The following is a 20,657-nucleotide window of genomic DNA, read 5'->3' as shown; positions in this document are numbered from 1 at the left end:
ACCAGTCTTTTCATTGTTTCACACACACTGCTCAGCGACATGGACACCTCCACATGATAATAAAAGAGTCATGATATTAAAAGTCACATGCAGTATTTATAAGGTATAATTCACCCTAAATTGTCAGTTTTGTCTTCATATAATGATGTATCCACAGCCGGGAAATCACACGTGACGTAAGCTGTTGACTGTGCGGGCGTGCGCCCTACTGAATGATAGACGCGCGCGCATCTATTTTAGTGAATAGAACCTGCATATGCTGTGAGTAACAGGTAATAAAGTTGTAAATAATATTACGTTTGTGGCACAGAGTGATCTTTTGAGAGCCGTGCGCAAAGTACTTAGCAGTGAAAATGAAACCGAAAGTGTGCACATCATTTAAATAATAATAGCACATTTTAGAGTTATGATAGCGACAAGCATTTGATGTTTTTTTCTTTCATAGCGAACACACAGCTGTGAATGAAAATAAATGTTTACAGTGTCAGTATAACTACTCTAGCCTATATAATGTTGACTTTACCTGTGAATTAAATAATCTAATAACAGATTGCAATATAGGCCTATATCTCAAACATAATTCAACATCAGAATTGTTATAAGTAGAATATAAATATTTATAGAAACCAGTAGGCCTACACATAACATTAATACTGTTGTTTTAACATATGTTTGAGAAAAAACAATAATCTTTATTTTACATCTACAGAGTCGTGAGAAAATCATGATCTTTATTTTAAAGGGCCATGAAACCCCCTCGTTTCAGCAGGGTGTTTTCACACCTCTACTTTGGAAAAAGTCAGAAAAGGGGGCGTGTCCAGCTCTGTTTAGGGGGGAGTGTCGGAGGAAGAAAAGTGGGATGGTGTGGGAGTGTCTATTTGGGCACGCGCGAGTTTCAGAGTCAAAATTCACACACACAGTAGAAAGTGATGGTGTTTAACCTACATGGACATCTGTAGTCGAATTATTTGCCCAATTATTAAATGGTGGACTTTAACTGCAGTTTGGCTCTTTCATTCAGGGAATTCATTCATGCCCCTCGCGACAAACGAGATATTTGATTCGAGGAACTGCTCTAAGCGTGTATTTTTCATGCAATGTTTGATACCGCACGGCGAATGAGAGAAAAAAAACCTCAGCATTTCCCGGAAACTTAGATGCACTCGGCAGGTAGCGTCAGAAAGCCGCGTGTGTTATTTCGGTCACTAAATGCGGTAAAAACCCTACACGAGGTTAAAGTTTGGTTGTGGTGCTAACGTGTTTACACTCGGTGCAATAGTTTGTTAGATACAAACAAACTAAATAAACAAAGAGCACTGGTCGCTCACTTACCAAATCTGTAGAGACAGGACAATCACCAGCAACTACTAGAGCCGCGTCTTTATGAAGAGGAGACTACAAGCTCATCCGGATCCCAGCGTTTGCAGATGAGAACAGCTCTCAGGTAAACAATAATCCTCCTTAGACACGTAAGTTATTGTTGTCGAGCGTCGCGTACACTGTTAATCCACACGTGACTCCAGCTGAGCTCTCACAGAGAGAAAATGAAAACGAAACTTAACTGCAGCAAACTATAAAAGCAACACTTCACGCTTGTTTTGCCAACACAATGTGGTGTGTCTGCCGTCTAAACACTGTGGCAGTAATGAATATTAATGAAGTTGCACAATAGAGCGTGCTGATTGGTTTGAACCAAGCCTTACTCATGCATTAATGCATCACACTGTAAGACGTAATAAGACACACTCTGGCACAGACGTCCAGTCTGCACGCTGGAATACACGCTATTATGTCATGGCCGTGACGCAGCTTCAAAAATTCGTTTCAAACCGGAAGTACGAATTTGCTTGATTATCGCAAAAACAACCAATTTACACTTTTTAATGAAATATAGGTGTCTTAATAGTGTTTTTAGCAGTGTGGGACACATATACGACTGTCAATAGCTCAAAAAATGTGTTTTGGTGTTTCGTGACCCTTTAAGCAAAAAAAAAAAAAAAAAAAAAAAGAAAATGCGATTCTCATTTTAGCCAGAATCATGCAGCTCTAGCATGAGGCGAGTGGAAATTGCTTTCTGTGCATATTCGATAGTTTGTTTTCAATTAAACTACACTGCTTTCGCAAGCGTTGATTCGGTTGTTCATAGAGAATAACTACTTTAATCTTGCTTTACCACTCTTAATTAATAGGGGAGAGCGGGGATGAAAGTAACTTGGCACGAAAGTAACAGAGCTATTTTCTCAAAGCACTGACAACATTTGCTTTGCGGGCTGTCAGAACACATTCAGCATGCAACCCTTCATTGAGCTGACAAATATCATGTGATTTTGGGACGGTGTTCTGCAGTGAACTCCAAATTTCTGTTTTCAAGTGCAAAAAGTAAATTACTGTAGCGGTTCTTTTTTCCTTATTACAAGTTGTGTTTCTTTTTCAGTGTGTCACAGTAATTATCAATCTACCAGTTATTTAGTCCAATACATCCTTGAGTTAAATGTTTGAGTTTTTATTTTTAAAGTAAATCAGGTTTAAATGGCGAGAGTTCCAGTGGTGATGAAAGTAACACTTATTTATGTCCAACTGCTAAAAGCCATGCCTTATTTTTCACTTCCACATTTTTCAGTGTTAACTCATGTCTAATAAGAATAATGCATATTGCCAATTATAATACAAAAAAATAATAATAATTGTTGGATTGCCTTTAAAACATTGTTGGATTTTTGCATTGTTGGATTGCTTTTAAAACATTTGATTAATTTAAAATGAAATCGCTGTTTAGTTTTTTGTGAAAATAAAACCCAAAATGTTTGCAGTCAAAGTAAGACATACTTAAAATAAACACAATTAAGCCAGTAAATCTAGCAAGTATTGCTGTGTTACTTTCGTCCCTGCCTATGAAGGCAAAAGTAGCAATGTGCAGCTTTTCAGCTTTTTAAAGTGAAGTTATACTGGATCTGTTCAACAATAAAATAACAGCTGATTTTGAAAGACCACTGTAGTGAGTAAATAACACAGCAAAAATATATTTCTTTATATATTTCTACCTAATTAAAACATTCCTTTAAAATTAGCTTTTAAACTAAAATGTTACTTTCGTCCCCACTCTCACCTACACTTATATTAAGTAAACTCTAATGAAATGCATTTACTGGGGCAATGGCCTATCTAAGCCCACCACCATCCCCTTCCTTCTGGAAGGACATCTGTCATCATTTAGTGATACCTGACCATCAGTTTCTTATCATTTCTGAGATGTGTGATTCCCTAGTGTCTCTACTCCACTCTGTAAAAGACAAAGACAACATCAACAGAACTCTACTGGCTTGTTCAATATCAGACCATCATTTAGTCTGTAAAAATTAATACATATAACTTCAAATGATGATGTACAGTACTTGTCATTACTGAAGTGAGTTTCCCTGTTCCTCCACATGCTCCATGTCAATCTGCCAAAGAGAAAGATATCAAGTCTTTAATTAATCTCAGTACATTTATTTGGAAACTAACTCCATTGAGTCTGTTCAAGCAGTTCTACCTGTTTGCTGAACTCCAGGTCTTCAAGTATATCTCTAGTGTTCTTCTTGTGAGTCTCACAGGTGTTGCTAGATGGCCCCCCTCAACTTCATTGCCCCAAAAATAGTTTAGCCTTATATAAATAGCTATACTGAATATTCCAAATTGAAATGACAATAATATGAATAAGCATTATTATTATTATTACTACAATGATTATTCTAAATAAAGAACAAAAAACAATCCAATGTAAAGACACAACTGGAGTGTTATAATATTATATATGAAAGTTTAATTTCATATGACAACTTGATCATATGAACACAGAAAGAGTATAGAATACTCTTTTGTTTGAGACCTGACTGTGATGTTGGAGAATTATTGCTATTAAGTCAAGCTTCTCGACATCTTTGTGCTTTATACAAAAAAATATATATATATATTTACATCTTACAGAATCCATGTTTAGTCAAAATATGATCATCATCGTATTACCTAAACATTAGTTTTGTCGACTTGCCAAACTTGGAGACACCTCTGAATTAAAGGACGTTATGCTGGTTTCACAATATTTATGTCCAGAAATGGTTTTCAGTGAATATCGATAGTTTGTTCTCAATTAAACTACACTGTTTTAGCAAGAGTTGATTCGGTTGTACATGGAGAAAAATCTCTTTATTCTTGGATTATACCACTCTTAATTAACAGGGGAAAGCAGAGACGAAAGTAACTTGGCACGAAAGTAACAAAGTGATTTTCTCAAAGCCCTGACAACATTTGCTTTCCAGTCTGTAACAGGACATTCAGCATGCAACCCTTGATGGAGCTGTCAAGTACTGTAATTTATCATTTCGGACCGTGTCCTGTAGTTAGCTCTAAATTTTTGCTTTTAAGTAAAAAAAGTACATTTGTTTTAGCAGTTTTTTTTCCCTCATTACAAGTTTTGTTTCTCTTTTCGTATCACACTAATGATCAATCTACAGGTTATTTAGTGCAATAACACATCCTTGAGTTTGAAATCTCAGAGTTTCAGTTTAAAAGTAAATCAGGTTTAAATGGCGAGAGTTCCTGTGGGATGAAAGTAACACTTATTTATGTCCCACTGTTCAAAGCCTTGCCTTATTTTTCCACTTCCACATTAGTTTTGACTCATGTTTTAAAAGATTAAAGCATCTTGCCCATAATAATACAAAAATATATAAAAAATTATAGACATTAATATTTTGCATTGTTTAAGTGAATTTTTAAATAAAAATGCTGTTTATTTTATTCAGTTTTAATTAAAAATGTTAGTTTTGTCCCCGCTCTCCATATATAAAGTAAACTGTAAACTGCATAGAAACATTTACTGGGGCACAGGCCATTTTTACTGGGGCGCGTGCATTCATCTAATTATCTATCCCACCACCACCCCCTTCCTCTTGGAAGGACATCTGTCATCAATAGGCGATACCTGACCATCAGGTTCTTATCATTTCTGAAATGTGTGATTCCCTAGCGTTTCTACTCCACTCTGTAAAAGACAAAGACAACATCAATAGAACTCTACTGGCTTGTTCAATACGGTTCAATACCCGACCATCACTTAGTCTTTAGAAATTAAGGAATATAACTTAAAATTACGATGTACAGTACTTGTCATTATTGAAGTGTGTTTCCCTGTTTCTCCAAATGCTCCATGCCAATCTGCCAAAGAGAAAGATATCAAGTCTTTAATTAATCTCAATACATTTCTTTGAAAACGAACTCCATTGTTTAGTCTGTTCAAGCAGTTCTACCTGTTTGTTGAGCTTCAGGTCTTTAAGTATAACTCCAGCATTCACCTTGTGAGTCTTCTTCTTCTGCTCCACTCCAACCTACAAGATAAAGCCAGCACCAACAGAGCGCTACCTGCTCTGTTTCAGATAAATGTCCATCGATGCTCTTGTAAGTCTCCATCTTCTGCCTGAAAAAAGACAATACCTATCTTAACTCTCTATACCAACCACCTGCTTTATCTTGAAAGAATGTATTTTAAATAAATTCCTGACCATAAATGTCCAGTCATTGCTGAGGTGTGCGTTTCCCCTTTTTTCTGCATGTGGTCCATTCCAATCTGCAAAATACCATAGAAAGATATCAAGTCATTAATTCATCTTAATACTATTCTTTAGAAGTTTCATCTACCGTTGTCCCCAGTCCGGTTCTGTTCCAACACTAACAAACAATATTTCACAGCTATAAATAATCTAGAAGATGACAATCTACACTGAAAACCCTAATAAGTTGACTTAACGAAATTGAGTAAACCGTTGCCTCGATTTAATTGAGTAATAAAGTCTCCCAAAACTTGCATATTTAAGTTTATTTAACTTGTCGGTTTGGTAGATTATACTTAAATTGCTCAGTTCAGTGTGTGTGTGTAATAATATACTATAAAAAAGTTTAAAAGTAGCCATTTATTCCCATCATGGTGAATAATTATACATGAAGCCTTGTTTTCTGATTCATAAAAAAGACCTTGCGCACTAAAAGGTTGCACATATTAGAATTTTGTAGTCAAGACTACATTAAAAAAATTTTTTTTTCAAAGGATTAATTGTGATTTTGAGCTTACTGTACTTGAAATCTTAAGTTTATGCATTTTAATTGTATCCAAGTTAAAATTAACTCATATTTTAAGGTGACAGGACCAAATGCTACATTTTAGGTAATGTTCAGTCAACTTTACTTGATTAAGTAAAGACAACATTAGGTTTGACAGTGTATAGACTTAGAATAGATAAATGTGTTACAATTAATAGTAAAACAGTAAATAGAACAAAATAACAATAAAAAGCTACAAATGTTGAACAGGTCGACAGCATAAATTACAAATAAATACAACAGCCAGACAATCTCTCCACCAATAGACTTGCATTAATATGAAATGTGTGTTAAGCTTGCAGCATATAAATATATTAAAACAGATCAATTTACCTGACTTTATAGAAAACAATCTGCAAATGTTAAACAAGATAGCAATATACAAATGAAGCATTTAAACAAACACAAATATTGTATCTATTTCTGTCTATCTGAAGGAAACACTCGACCATCAGTCTGTAAAAATTGAATTACAAGTTTTATAAAAGTTAATTTGATTTAACTTCAAAATTTAAGACAGTACCTCATTTATTACGGCGTACTTGTCTTTACTGAAGTGTATTTCTCTGATTCTCCACATGCTGCATGCCAATCTGCCAAAGAGAAAGAGATCAAGTCTTTAATTAATTCCAATACATTTAATTAGAAACTAACTCCATTGTTGAGTCTGTTCAAGCAGTTCTACCTGTTTGCTGAGCTCCAGGTCCTCAAGTATATCTCCAGCGTTCCTCTTGTGAGTCTCACAGGTGTTGCAAGATGCAACCCCCCCCCACCCCCCAACCGCATTTACCCTTATATAAATAACTATACTGAATATTAATAATTTAAATTATATTATAAATAAATAAAATAATTATTATGATTAAATTTATTATTCTAAATAAAGAACAGAAATCATTCCAATGTAAAGACACAACTGGAGTGATATAATATTATATATGAAAGTTTAATTTCATATGACAACTTGATCATATGAACACAGAAAAAGTATAGAATACTCTTTTGTTTGAGACCTGACTGTGATGTTAGGGAATTATTGCTATTTATTTAGTCAAACCTCCTGAAAACCTCTCGACATCTTTGTGCTTTATACAAAAATTTTACATCTTTCAGAATCCATGTTAAGTGAAAATATGATAATCATCGTATTACCTAAACATTAGTTTTGTCGACTTGCAAAACTTACTGCGTGCAGACACCTCTGAATTAAAGGATGCAATGCTGGTTTCACAATGTTTGAGCGACGCATACTTTTTTCGACGTACGAATTAAACAACTGGGATTCACACCGGGAGCGGGAGCAGCACATGAGGCGTCCAGAAATGGTTTTCAGTGCATGTTCGATAGTTTGTTTTCAATTAAACTACACTGCTTTTGCAAGAGTTGATTCAGTTGTACATGGTGAATAATTTCTTTATTCTTGGATTATACCACTTCTAATTAATAGGGGTGAGCAGGGACGAAGGTAACAAAGTGATTTTCTCAAAGCCCTGACAACATTTGCTTTCCTGGCTGTAAGAACACATTCAGCATGCAACCCTTGATGAAGCTGCCAAATATGTGATTTTGGGACGGTGTTCTGCAGTGAACTCCAAATTTCAGTTAAGTGCAAAAAGTAAATTACTGTAGCGGTTCTTTTTTCCTTATTAAAAGTTGGGTTTCTCTTTTCATGTGTTACACTAATTATCAATCTACGGGCTTATTAGTGCAATAACACATCCTTGTTTTTTTTTGTTTAAAAGTAAATCAGGTTTAAATGGCGAGAGTTCCTATGGGGACAAACTTAACTGTTATTTATGTGCCACTGCTAGAAGCCTTGCCATATTTTTCACTTCCACAGTTTTCAGTGTTTTGACTCATGTTTTATAAGATTAAAGCATATCGCCAATGATAATACAAAAATTATTCAAAAACTATAAACATTTTTTACATTTTGCATTGTTGAACTGCTTTTGAAACATTTTCTGAAAGTGACATTTAAAATGAAACTGCTGTTTCATTTTTTATTTTTTATTTTATAAAGGACAAAGTATGTTTACAATGAACATCAACAAGGTCATAGTCAGATATATTTAAAATAAACAAGATTAAGCCAGTAAATCTGGCAAATATTGTGTTGTTACTTTCGTCCCTGCCTATAGAGTCAATGTGCAGCTTTGGTTTAAAGAACAGTTATATTGGAGTTATTCTACATTGAAACAAATTAACAGCTGATTTTGAAAGACCACTGTAGTGAGTTAATAACCACAGCAAAAATATATTTCTGCTGAAAACATCTTTTAAAATTAGTTTTGAAAATTGTTACTTTTGTCTCTGCTCTCCTCTACACTTACATATAAAGTAAACTGTAAACTGTGACGACATACATTTACTGGGGCACTGGCCATTTTTACTGGGGCACATGTGAAATGATTTATAATATTTATTAAATTTCCCATTAATTATATTTTATTAACATCTACCTCCAACCCAACCCTAAACCCAACAGTCACAGTAATGTAAAAACAGTAGTTGTACAGAGTAATAATTACGTTATGTATTAACTTAACCAATAAGTTAGATTTTTTTAATGTCACTACCCTTACCCTAAACCTGTCACAGTACTGTAAAAATATAAATTATTGTTATACAGTGTCATAAAAAATCCATTTTGCACTTCCGGCCGGCTGTGTATCCTATCCAGACTTTACCATCTAAGCCCACCACCACCCCCTTCCTCTTGGAAGGACATCTGTCGTAGATAGGCAATACCTGACCATCAGTTTCTTAATGCTGAGATGTGAGATTCCCTACTCCATGCTGTAAAAGACAAAGACGTCAATAGAACTCTACCAACTTGTTCCATCCATCCATCTTTTCATCTATTTATCCATCTCAAGAAAATAGCTCACCATCATTTAGTCTGTTAAAAATAAATTATATAACTTCAAATTACGATGTACTTGTCATTATTGAAGTGTGTCTCTCTGTTTCTCCTCATGCTTCATGCCAATCTGCCAGAGAAAGATATCAAGTCTTTAATTAATCTCAATACATTTCTTTGGAAACTAACTCCATTGTTGAGTCTGTTCAAGCAGTTCTACCTGTTTACTGAGCTCCAGGGGCCTCATGTATCAACGCTGCGTACGCACAAAAACTTTGCGTATGCCAGGTTTCACGCTCAGAATCGCTCACGTTTGGATTTACTAACAATGAACTGAACGTGGGAATGTGCGCAGCTTCACGGCAGCTTTCTGGCAGGCGTACGCAAATTTTTTGTGCGTGTCTGTTTTATTTCCATTGGCGACTCCTAGAGGCAGTTGTGTTAAATTCCTCTCTACAAAGTGTCTTTGAGCCTTGCAATGGCAGCTGTATGAGACGGGTTCATCTAGCAGGTATATAAGGTTTCCATACCATACAGTTGACCAGCCAAACATTAAAGCACAATTTGCAGCAGTCGCCTGTTTTCCCAATGTAATCTGAGCTATCTACTGTGCGCACATTGCTATAAAGACACTATCTGAAGATGAATTTGCATACGTGAATCAGAAACATTTCCATTCAATAAATGTGCAAATAAAATATGATGCACAAACTTATTGATGATTCCTACTTGTCTTTCTCGTGATAAAAAGTGGGCAAAATCTGATATGTAGCGGGGGAAAAAAGAAGAAAGTGTTCATCAGTCGCTGGATTCGAGCCGAGATCATGCTCAAACGTGTCAATACATGATCACATGCGTCCTACGAGCTGCGCCACTGAGACTGTTAAGGGTACTGCAACATTTTACAGATATAAACCACATTATTTCTTTTTTTAATGCACTCAGTGCGATGTTCAGACCCAACTGTGTTAACCACATCAGCTAAACTCTCCCACTCTATTTTTTTTCTTTTGTTGTTAATTCCGGAGAACAAACTTGCAAATAACACCGTTTTTCTCCGGTCTACCTCCGAAAGCAGCACCTCCAATTCACATTCTGTTCAAAGTTTCTCTTTTTGCTTGATTTTGCCTTTGCTTTTTCGTTGGGTTTTGCCATTAGCATAGTCATTAGCATATTCATATGGGGGAGGAGGCAGGGAGGGGTTTTGTGCTCGTGCATGTTGCGCTTAGTTTCACGTTCATTCGGATGTACAAAAGAATATGCGTGAGATTCGGCGTACGCAGTGTTTCATACATCTGAATTTTTTTCTGCGTACGCACATTTACAGCTTTGTGCGTACGCAATGTTTTAGTAAGATTTCCACGCAATTCTTCGTACATGAGGCCCCAGGTCTTCAAGTATATCTCCAGCATTCCTCTTGTGAGTCTCAGGGTTGTTGCTAGATGGCCCCCTCAAACGTACACCCGAAAAATGGTTTACCCTTATATAAATAGCTATACTGAATATGTTAGATTAAAATTTATTCATTATAAATTAAGATTATATTATTATAATAAAGGGAACAGCACATAAGGAATGCAGGAATGGTTTTCTATGCGTATTTATCAGTTTGTTTTCAATTAAACTACACTGCTTTCACAAGAGTTGATTTGGTTGTACATAAAGAATAATGTGTTTATTCTTGGATTATACCACTCTAAATTAATTGGAGAGAGCGGGGATGAAAGTAACATGGTACGAAAGTAACAAAGTGGTTTTCTCTAAGCCTTGACAACATTTGATTTCCAGGCTATGACAGCACATTCTGCATGCAAATCTTGATGTAGCTGCAAAATAGCATGCGATTTTGTGACCGTGTCCAGCAGTGAACTGCAAATTTCTGTTTTTAAGTGCAAAAATTGAATTTTTTCTTTTCTTTTTCTTTTTTCCTAATAACAAGTTGTTTCTTTTTTCATGTGTCACACTAATGATCAATCTACAGGTTATTTAGTGCAATAACACATCCTTGAGTTTTAAATCTGAGTTTTTTAGTTTAAAAGTAAATCAGGTTTAAATGGCGAGAGTTCCTGTGGGGACGAAAGTAACTGTTATTTATGTCCCACAGCTAATAGCCTTGCCTTATTTTTTACTTCCAAATTAGAGATTGCAGTGTTTTGACTCATGTTTTATAAGATTAATGCATATTGCCAATATTAATAAAAAGCATTCAAAAACTATAGACATTAACAAGTTGCACTTTTGGATTGCTTTTGAAACATTTAAAAAGTGAAATTTAAAATGAAAATGCTGTAATGTTTTTATTTTATTTTATTTTTTTTTTTGCAAAAATAAAGGACAAAATTTGTTTGCAGTGAACATTAACAAGGTCAAAGTCAGATATATTTAAAATAAACAAAATTAGGCAAATCAAGCAAATATTGTTTTGCTACTTTTGATCCACCTGTTTGTTACTTTCGTCCGTGCCTATGGGGTCAGAAGTAACAATGTGCAGGTTTTGTTTAAAATGAAGTTATTTAGGGTTACTGCAGGTTTCATTCAGTTAAATCTAAGACTTTTTAGGACCATTAAAAAATTAATTTTAGACTTATACAGGGTTTTTAAACCGTTTTTTATTTATTTATTTTATTTTTTACCTGGATTATCCTGAGGAATCATATAATTATTTTTTAATGGGGATTTTGCTGTAGAAGTCTAACAGCTGTTGTGAATATTATCTCTTTGCAATGGATTGGAAGGATGTCGGCCCGATTAAGTAGCTTTATTAGCAAAATCAAGGCCTGTATAAAATGATTTAAGACCTACAACTTCAGTGAATTTAAGACTTTTAGGCCTAAAATAGATTTTTTTTTTTTTGTAATTCAAGGCATTTTAAGACCCAGAAGACACCCTGATATTGGAGTAGTTCAAGATTGTAACAAAATAACAGCTGATTTTCAAAGACAACTGTAGTGAGTTAGTAACCACAGCAAAAATATTTTTCTGCTAAAAACATTATTTTAAAATTTGTTTTTTTTGAAAATTGTTACCTTCATCCCAGCTCTCCTCTACACTTGCATATTAAGTAAACTGTAAACTATTGAAATGCATTTACTGGGGCACTGGTCATTTTTACTGGGGCATGTGAAATGATTTATAATATTTATTTAATTTCCTATTAATTATATTTTATTAACATTTACCCTTACCCTAATCTCTAAACCCAACCTTCACAGTAATGTAAAAATAGTAGTTCCCCTTCGGTTGGGGAACTTCAGTGCCATGAATGGGAGGATTCGGATCAGAAGCCGCTTATCTGGAGAGTATTGAACGGGCCAATGAATGAAATTAATTGGCAGCGTAAGCTTGCGCAGGTGTGCGACATCTGCAATTATCTCAGCATATAAGCACACCTGAAGCCAGCAGACGCCATCCTTTTCGCTTCAGATCCTTTCTGAGTGAGTCGATGAGGGTTCCTCTTGCTGATCAGCACTTCAGAGCGAACGAGTGTGTCTCCCGGTCCAGAGTGGGTCTTCGCGGTGGCAGACGGTCGAGCTGGGTTACTCCCTTGCCTGCGGTTCTTTGGGTCCGGTCCTCCAGAGCGGTGCGTATAGTTGCAACTTTCCTAAAAGAGCAACACAGTCGTGCAGCACGTCCTTTTCAGGATGGCGCTCCGACTGTGCGTTTCTGGATGCGGGGGTTTCCTGTCTCCGGATGATGGACACGATCACTGCATTGCATGTTTGGGGGTCCAGCATGTTAATGCGGTGCTCGCGGGCGGTTCATGTCGTCATTGCGATGCCATGACCGTTGCACAGCTAAGATCGCGGCTAACTTTCGCAAGAGAGCGAGCCACCCCAGTTGCCTCCTGCTCTAAAAAAGCAGCGGGCGCTAGGGGCAGATCTGAGGGTTTCAGCGGGAGCTAATCCGCCGCCCACGGGCTCGCGGACCTCTCGCTCCTCACGGCGCTCCATCCAAGCTTCGGGTGGTGAGAGTGATCCGTCTAACCAGATGGTAGCTCTCACACTCGCTGACACCGGAGATCAGATGTCCTCCGCGGCATCGGAGGGTGGGCTTTCACTGTCCGACGAAGATCCGGACCCGCTCGCCCCCTCCGGGCAGGTGAGCGCTGTCAAATCGGATCCTGAAGCGGACATGTTAGCCGTGCTTTCCCGGGCTGCTTCGGCCGTGGGGTTGGAGATGGTTTATCCCCCAGCTCCGCGGCCGGACCGACTAGATGGGTGCTACGTAGAGGACCAGAAGGCGAAGCCTTCGAAGCCTCTCGTCCCCTTCTTCCCGGAAGTGCACAGTAGGCTCACGCAGTCCTGGAGGGCACCTTTCTCTGCCCGTGCTGCGAGTGCCTCCGCCCTCACCGCCCTTGACGGCGGAGCTGCCAGGGGGTATGAGGCGATCCCGTCAGTGGAGCGCGCTATCGCGGTCAATCTTTGTCCGCGCGGCGCCTCTACGTGGCGGGGTTTGCCCCGCCTCCCGTCCAAAGCCTGTAGGTTGTCTGCCTCCCTCGGAGCCAGAGCTTATAAGGCTGCGGGCCAGGCTGCTTCTGCTTTGCACGCGATGGCCACCTACCAGCGCTACCAAGCGCAGGCGCTGGCCGAGCTGCACGAGGGCGGGTCCAACCCAAGCTTATTACATGAGCTGCGCACCGCGACCGACTATGCTCTTCGGACTACTAAGTCCGCCGCGTGTGCGCTGGGGAGGACGATGTCCACACTTGTGGTTCAGGAACGCCACCTCTGGCTAAACCTGGCCGATATGCGCGACGTTGACAAAGTTCGCTTTCTTGACTCGCCCATATCCCAGGCTGGCCTGTTCGGCGACACCGTCGGTGAATTCACCCAGGAATTCAAGGCGGTGAAAGAGCAGTCGGATGCGATGGGCAATGTCATCTATCGGCGTGGCCGTAAGCCCGCTCCGCCCACCGAGCCATCCACCTCCGCTGTTCCTCGCCGAGGGCGCCCGCCAACGAGTGCTGCCCCGCCCCCGCCTGCGCCTCCGGCCAAGCGGGCGCGGCGTTCACCTCGAAAGCAGGCAGCCCCTCCTGCCCAGGGCGCCGTTAAGTCCGGTAAACGGACCGCGAAGCGTCCCTGAGACAGGCCATCCGGAGAAGAGGAAACTTGCTCTTTCCCCGCTGGAGGGCGGGGCCCCGATAACAACGGTACTTTTCAGTGCCACCAAAACATCAGTAAAAGAGCACTTTTTCCCTTCCCCGGATGTGACTGCACGAGTTCTGCCAGTCCGGGACGCGCTGCCTTCCGGCTCGCAGACTCTACGTGCTTCGCCAGTGGCTCACGAGCGCTGGGGGGACGGTCTCCCTTTCCTCAGCCCTCCAGCCCCCTCTCCGGAGTCAGGGTGCGGAGCCAGAGCGAATCGCTCTCCTCCAGCTCTTCCGCGGGACCCTCGTGCTTCCCGGATCAGCACACCCACTCCGCGCTGCCCCACCGCTGGTACGTCAGCGATTGTAGCGATGACTCCATTAGCGAGGGCTCTGCCTGCCTGGTTAGCGCGGGCCAGCCCCTCGCGGTGGCTCATACGCATAATCAGACTCGGTTATGCGATTCAGTTCGCGAAACGGCCCCCCAAGTTTACGGGCGTGTATTTCTCCAGGGTCAACCCCCTGTCCGCCCCTGTCTTGCGAGAGGAGATTGCTGCCCTCCTGGCGAAGGGTGCAATCGAGCCGGTTCCTCCAGCCGAGATGGAGAGTGGGTTTTACAGCCCATACTTCATCGTACCCAAAAAGAGCGGTGGGTCACGGCCAATCCTAGATCTGCGCGTTTTGAACCGCTGTCTGCACAAGCTGCCGTTCAGAATGCTCACGCAGAGGCGCATTCTCCAATGCGTTCGTCCTCGGGATTGGTTTGCAGCCATAGACCTGAAGGACGCGTATTTCCATGTCTCCATTCTTCCACGCCACCGCCAATTTCTGCGGTTTGCGTTCGAGGGTCGAGCGTGGCAGTACAAGGTCCTCCCCTTCGGGCTCTCTCTGTCTCCGCGGGTCTTCACCAAACTCGCGGAGGGTGCCCTAGCGCCCCTTCGGCTCGCGGGCATTCGCATACTCAATTATCTCGACGACTGGCTGATTTTAGCCCACTCGCGGGAGCAATTGATTATGCACAGGGACAAGGTGCTTCGGCATCTCCGCCTACTGGGGCTTCAGGTCAACCAAGAAAAGAGCAAACTCGCCCCCGTGCAGAGGATTTCTTTTCTCGGGATGGAGCTGGACTCGATCACCATGGTAGCGCACCTCTCCGAGGAACGCGCTCGCCTGTTGCTGAACTGTCTGAGGGAGCTCGACAGCAAACTAGTGGTCCCACTGAAGTTCTTTCAGAGGCTCCTGGGGCATATGGCATCCGCAGCCGCCGTCACGCCGCTCGGGTTGCTCCATATGAGACCACTTCAGCACTGGCTTCACGGTCCCCAGACGCGCATGGCACGCGGGCACACACCGGGTCTCGGTTACTGCGCTGTGTCGCCGCGCCCTCAGCCCTTGGAACGACCCCTCGTTGCTACAGGCCGGTGTGCCTCTAGGACAGGCGTCCAGCCATGTTGTTGTTTCAACAGACGCTTCCAACACGGGTTGGGGGGCCGTGTGTCGCGGGCATGCGGCTGCGGGCCTCTGGAAGGGTGCCCAGCAGCATTGGCATATCAATCGCCTAGAGCTGTTGGCAGTGTTCCTCGCTCTCCACCGCTTTTTACCGGTGCTGGAGCGGCAACACGTGCTGGTCAGGACGGACAGTATGGCGGCGGCGGCGTATATCAACCGCATGGGGGGTATGCGCTCTCGCCGCATGTCTTAGCTCGCCCGCCGTCTGCTCCTCTGGAGTCACCCGCGGCTGAAATCGCTGCGCGCCATTCACGTCCCAGGCACGCTCAATCGTGCAGCCGATGCGCTCTCACGACAGCTGTTACGCCCTGGAGAATGGAGACTCCACCCCGAGTCTGTTCAGCTGATATGGGCGCGATTCGGGGAGGCCCAGATCGATCTGTTTGCTTCCCCCGAGAACGCTCACTGCCAGTTGTTTTTTTCCCTGACCGAGGGCTCTCTCGGCACGGATGCACTTGCCCACAGCTGGCCTCGGGGCATGCGCAAGTATGCGTTTCCCCCAGTGAGCCTGCTCGCGCAGTTTCTGTGCAAGGTCAGGGAGGACGAGGAACAGGTTCTGCTAGTTGCGCCCCTTTGGCCCAACCGGACCTGGATATCAGAGCTCTCACTCCTCGCGACGGCCCTCCCCTGGCGGATCCCTTTGAGAGAGGACCTACTCTCTCAGGGACAGGGCACCATCTGGCACCCTCGCCCCGATCTTTGGAACCTCCACGTGTGGTCCCTAGACGCGAGGAAGACTTAGGTAACCTACCGACTGCGGTGGTTAATACCATCACTCAGGCTAGAGCCCCCTCCACGAGGCGCGCCTACGCCCTGAAGTGGAGTCTATTCACTGAATGGTGCGTCTCTCGCAGAGAAGACCCCCGAAATTGCCAGATTAGTGTTGTGCTCTCTTTCCTTCAAGAGAAGTTGGACAGCAGGCTGTCGCCCTCCACTCTCAAGGTTTGCGTGGCCGCCATCTCCGCTTATCATAGCGCGGTAGCTGGCGGCACCGTGGGAAAGCATAACCTGGTCATCCAGTTCCTTAGGGGTGCTAGGCGAATTAATCCATCTCGCCCCCCTCTCATGCCCTCTTGGGATCTCGCCCTCGTTCTCACGAGTCTGCGATCCGATCCCTTTGAGCCACTCGAATCAGTATCTCTAAGATTTCTGTCCCTGAAGACAGCTCTGCTGGTTGCGTTGGCCTCCATCAAGAGGGTCGGGGACCTGGAGGCATTTTCGGTCAGTGACTCGTGCCTGGAATTCGGGCCGGATTACTCTCACGTCATCCTGAGACCACGCCCCGGTTATGTGCCCAAGGTTCCTACCACCCCCTTTAGAGATCAGGTAGTGAACCTGCAAGCGCTGCCCCCGGAGGAGGCAGACCCAGCCCTTTCTTTAATTGTCCAGTTCGCGCTCTGCGCATTTATGTGGACCGTACTCAGAATTTTAGATCATCTGAGCAGCTCTTTGTCTGTTATGGCGGTCGGCAGCAGGGAAGTGCCGTATCAAAACAAAGATTATCCCACTGGATTGTGGATGCCATTTCACTCGCTTATTCGAGTCGAGGTCAGCCGTGTCCCCCGGGAGTTCGTGCACACTCCACTCGGAGCGTTGCATCCTCTTGGGCGCGTGCACGCGGCGCCTCTCTAACAGACATCTGTAGAGCTGCGGGCTGGGCGACACCCAACACATTTGCAAGGTTTTACAATCTGCGAGTGGAGCCGGTTTCCTCAAGGGTATTAGGTAACCCTTTGGTGATTGAGGAGACAACTCGGTAGGGTGTTGAAACACGCTTGCGGCGCCATTCTCCCTAACACGGAGGTACGTGCGCCTTTTTTAATCTGTCAGTAAAGTTCCCCGTCAGGTGAGCCCTGCAGATTCCTCCGTGGCCCCCAGCACTGACTCAGCGGAGGAGTCACTTGCTGGCCCACTACGTTGTAGGTCTGCCCGCTGGTCAGCCCGCGTTTTGGGTATAGGTGCCTGCTATGCGTGATCCCCACTAGGCGATCCCATATGCTTATTCCGCCACGGTTAAGTCCCCCCCCTGGGCGGACCCGTGTCTTCCCTCTCCACTAACCACTCTTTTGCTATGCGTACTCCCCCTTTTTAGGGCTAGTCCATAGGTAAATTCTGCCATCTATCCCCCCCTTGGGTAACGGATGGCCTCCGCAGCGTCCTCCCTATCGGGATTGCACGCTTCCCAACGTACTGTCGTATTTCCTAGAATTATCTAGATGCTCACGACTTCCCAAAAAATATATCTAAATCCGTAAAACTTCTGTTGAAGTAGGATAAATTAGGGCCAGGGACACGTTGGAGGACCGCGCCCCCCATGATGTGGGTGCGTCACGCTTGCTTGACTATCTCCTCATCGGGGGTGTTGGTAAGGTGCAGTCATTATGGCGCTTTCCATATTCTCCCATTCATGGCACTGAAGTTCCCCAACCGAAGGGGAACGTTCGAGGTTACAGAAGTAACCCTTCGTTCCCCGAGGAGGGGAACGGAAGTGCCATATTCCGTCGCCATAATGACTGTCCCTTAGCTGTTTGAAAGTCTCTTCAGCTTAAAAGGATGGCGTCTGCTGGCTTCAGGTGTGCTTATATGCTGAGATAATTGCAGATGTCGCACACCTGCGCAAGCTTACGCTGCCAATTAATTTCATTCATTGGCCCGTTCAACACTCTCCAGATAAGCGGCTTCTGATCCGAATCCTCCCATTCATGGCACTTCCGTTCCCCTCCTCGGGGAACGAAGGGTTACTTCTGTAACCTCGAACGTTGTACAGAGTATCATTTTTTTATGTATTAACTTATCCAATAAATTAGATTTTTTAACGTCTACCCCTACTCCAACCCCAACCGTCACAGTACTGTAAAAATACAAATTATTGTTATACAGTATCAAAAAAATGCTGCTATATTAATGTGCATATCACACTTCCGGCCGGCTGTGCATCCTATCTAGACTTTACCATCTAAGCCCACCACCACCCCCTTCCTCTTGGAAGGACATTTGTTGTTGATAGGGGATACCTGACCATCAGTTTCTTATTCCTGAGATGTGCAATTCCCTAGTGTCTCTACTCCACTCTGTAAAAGACAAAGACAACATCAATAGAAGTCTACCAGTTTGTTCTTTCTTTTTTTTCTAAAGAAAATATCTGACCATCACTTTGTCTGTAAAAATCTAATTATAAAACTTCAAATTACGATGTACTTGTCATTATTGAAGTGTGTTTCTCTGTTTCTCCACATGCTCCATGCCAATCTGCCAAAGAGAAAGATATCAAATCTTTATTTAATCCTTAACACATTTCTTTGGAAACTAACTCCATTGCCTAGTCTGTTCAAGCAGTTCTACCTGTTTGCTGAGCTCCAGGTCTTTAAGTATATCTCCAGCGCTCCCTTTGTGAGTCTTCTCCTGCTCCACTCCAACCTGCAAAAGACAAAGACGGCACCAACATAGCACTACCTGCTGTGTTTTAGATAAATGTCCACCGATGCTCTTGTGAGTCTCCCTCTTCTGCCTGCTCTCTCTCCATTACCTGAAAAACAAAGACCTGACAAACACAAGACCTGTCTAACCATCTATACCAACCACCACCCGCTTCATCTTGAAAGAATGCATTTTAAATAAATTCCTGACAATAAATTCCCAGTCATTGTTGAGGTGTGCAATTCAATTTTTTTTCTCCATGTGGTCCATTCCAATATGCAAAAATACAATAGAAAGATATCAAGTCATTACATCATCTTAATACCATTCTTTAGAAGTTTCATCCACCATTGTCTCCAGTCTGGTTCTGTTCTAACACTAACAAAAAATATTTCATAGCTATAAATAAATCCTCTAGAAGATGACAACGACTTAGAATGGCTCAATGTGTTTCAATAAATAGTAAAATTAAATAGAGCAAATAACAATAAAAAGCTTCAAATATTGAAAAGGCCGACAGCATAAATTACAAATAAATAATACAACAGCCAGACAATATATCTGCAAATAGACGTACTTAATATGTGTTAAAACTGAAAGCACAGAAATAGATTACAACAGATAAATGTATCTGACTATATAGCAAAAAAAAAAACTATCTACAAATGTTAAACAAGATAGCAATATACAAATGAAGCATACAAACACAAATATTGTACCTAGTGGTGTACCAACCTGACAACATAACAAATGGCATTCTACGATTAGAAATAGGTTACTAAAGAAGATAAAATTACACAAACGACAATAAAAAAAAATACATATATATATATATATATATATATAAAAAATTATATATAATTATATATATATATATATATATATATATATATATATATATAATTATATATATATATATATATATATATATATATATATATATATATATATATATATATATATATATATATAATTATATATAATTTTTTATATATATATATATATATATATATATATATATATATATATATATATATATATATATATATAATTATATATATATATATATATATATATATATATATATATATATATGTATATATATATATATATATATATAATTATATATATATATATATATATATATATATATATATATATATATATATATAAWTATATATATATATATATATATATATATATATATATATATATATATATAATTATATATATATATATATATATATATATATATATATATATATATATATATATATATATATATATATATAATTATAAATCCTACAATTGACAAGTCGACAATATAACAATCTCTAATTACAACCAACACTCATAACTTAACCGAAAAATACGTGGATATAATAATATAATATAATAATCTGAACCAAAAGACCGAGAGAAATAGGCTACTAAAATCTTTAGTCTTCTTCAGCAAAACCACGCCAAAATTATACTTTTAGAGAAATCTTTACATACCGTCATGCCATGCGATGGTCAAACACTTAATGCAGTTTCTCTTCACCATCTGACGTTTTTCGAACACATTCTATTTTAGAATGCCTCGGACTACGGTAACCGCAGCAACGCCACCGCGCCGCCATGTTGAATCAACTTAAAGGTACAGTG

At 41.1% G+C, this 20,657-nt stretch overlaps 1 long non-coding RNA gene across 2 annotated transcripts; it reads right to left on the bottom strand.

Annotated features, from left to right (window-relative positions):
- Positions 1-18,358: 18,358 nt before the first annotated feature.
- LOC141375880 (uncharacterized) lies at positions 18,359-20,645 on the bottom strand. 2 transcript variants are annotated; one of them, XR_012384675.1, is made up of 4 exons: positions 20,508-20,645; positions 18,936-19,134; positions 18,792-18,842; positions 18,359-18,664 (listed from the first exon to the last, which is right to left on the bottom strand). It is a non-coding gene; the product is annotated as an uncharacterized lncRNA (long non-coding RNA). The 2 variants fall into 2 exon arrangements; XR_012384674.1 differs by lacking the exon at positions 20,508-20,645 and having other exon boundaries at positions 18,408-18,664; positions 18,936-19,745.
- Positions 20,646-20,657: the final 12 nt, after the last annotated feature.

This window comes from Danio rerio, chromosome 8 (assembly GCF_049306965.1).
Source record: "Danio rerio strain Tuebingen ecotype United States chromosome 8, GRCz12tu, whole genome shotgun sequence".
Taxonomy (NCBI): domain Eukaryota; kingdom Metazoa; phylum Chordata; class Actinopteri; order Cypriniformes; family Danionidae; genus Danio; species Danio rerio.
The sequence above is the reverse complement of the archived record's forward strand: the minus strand, read 5'-3'. Positions and strand labels throughout refer to the sequence as shown.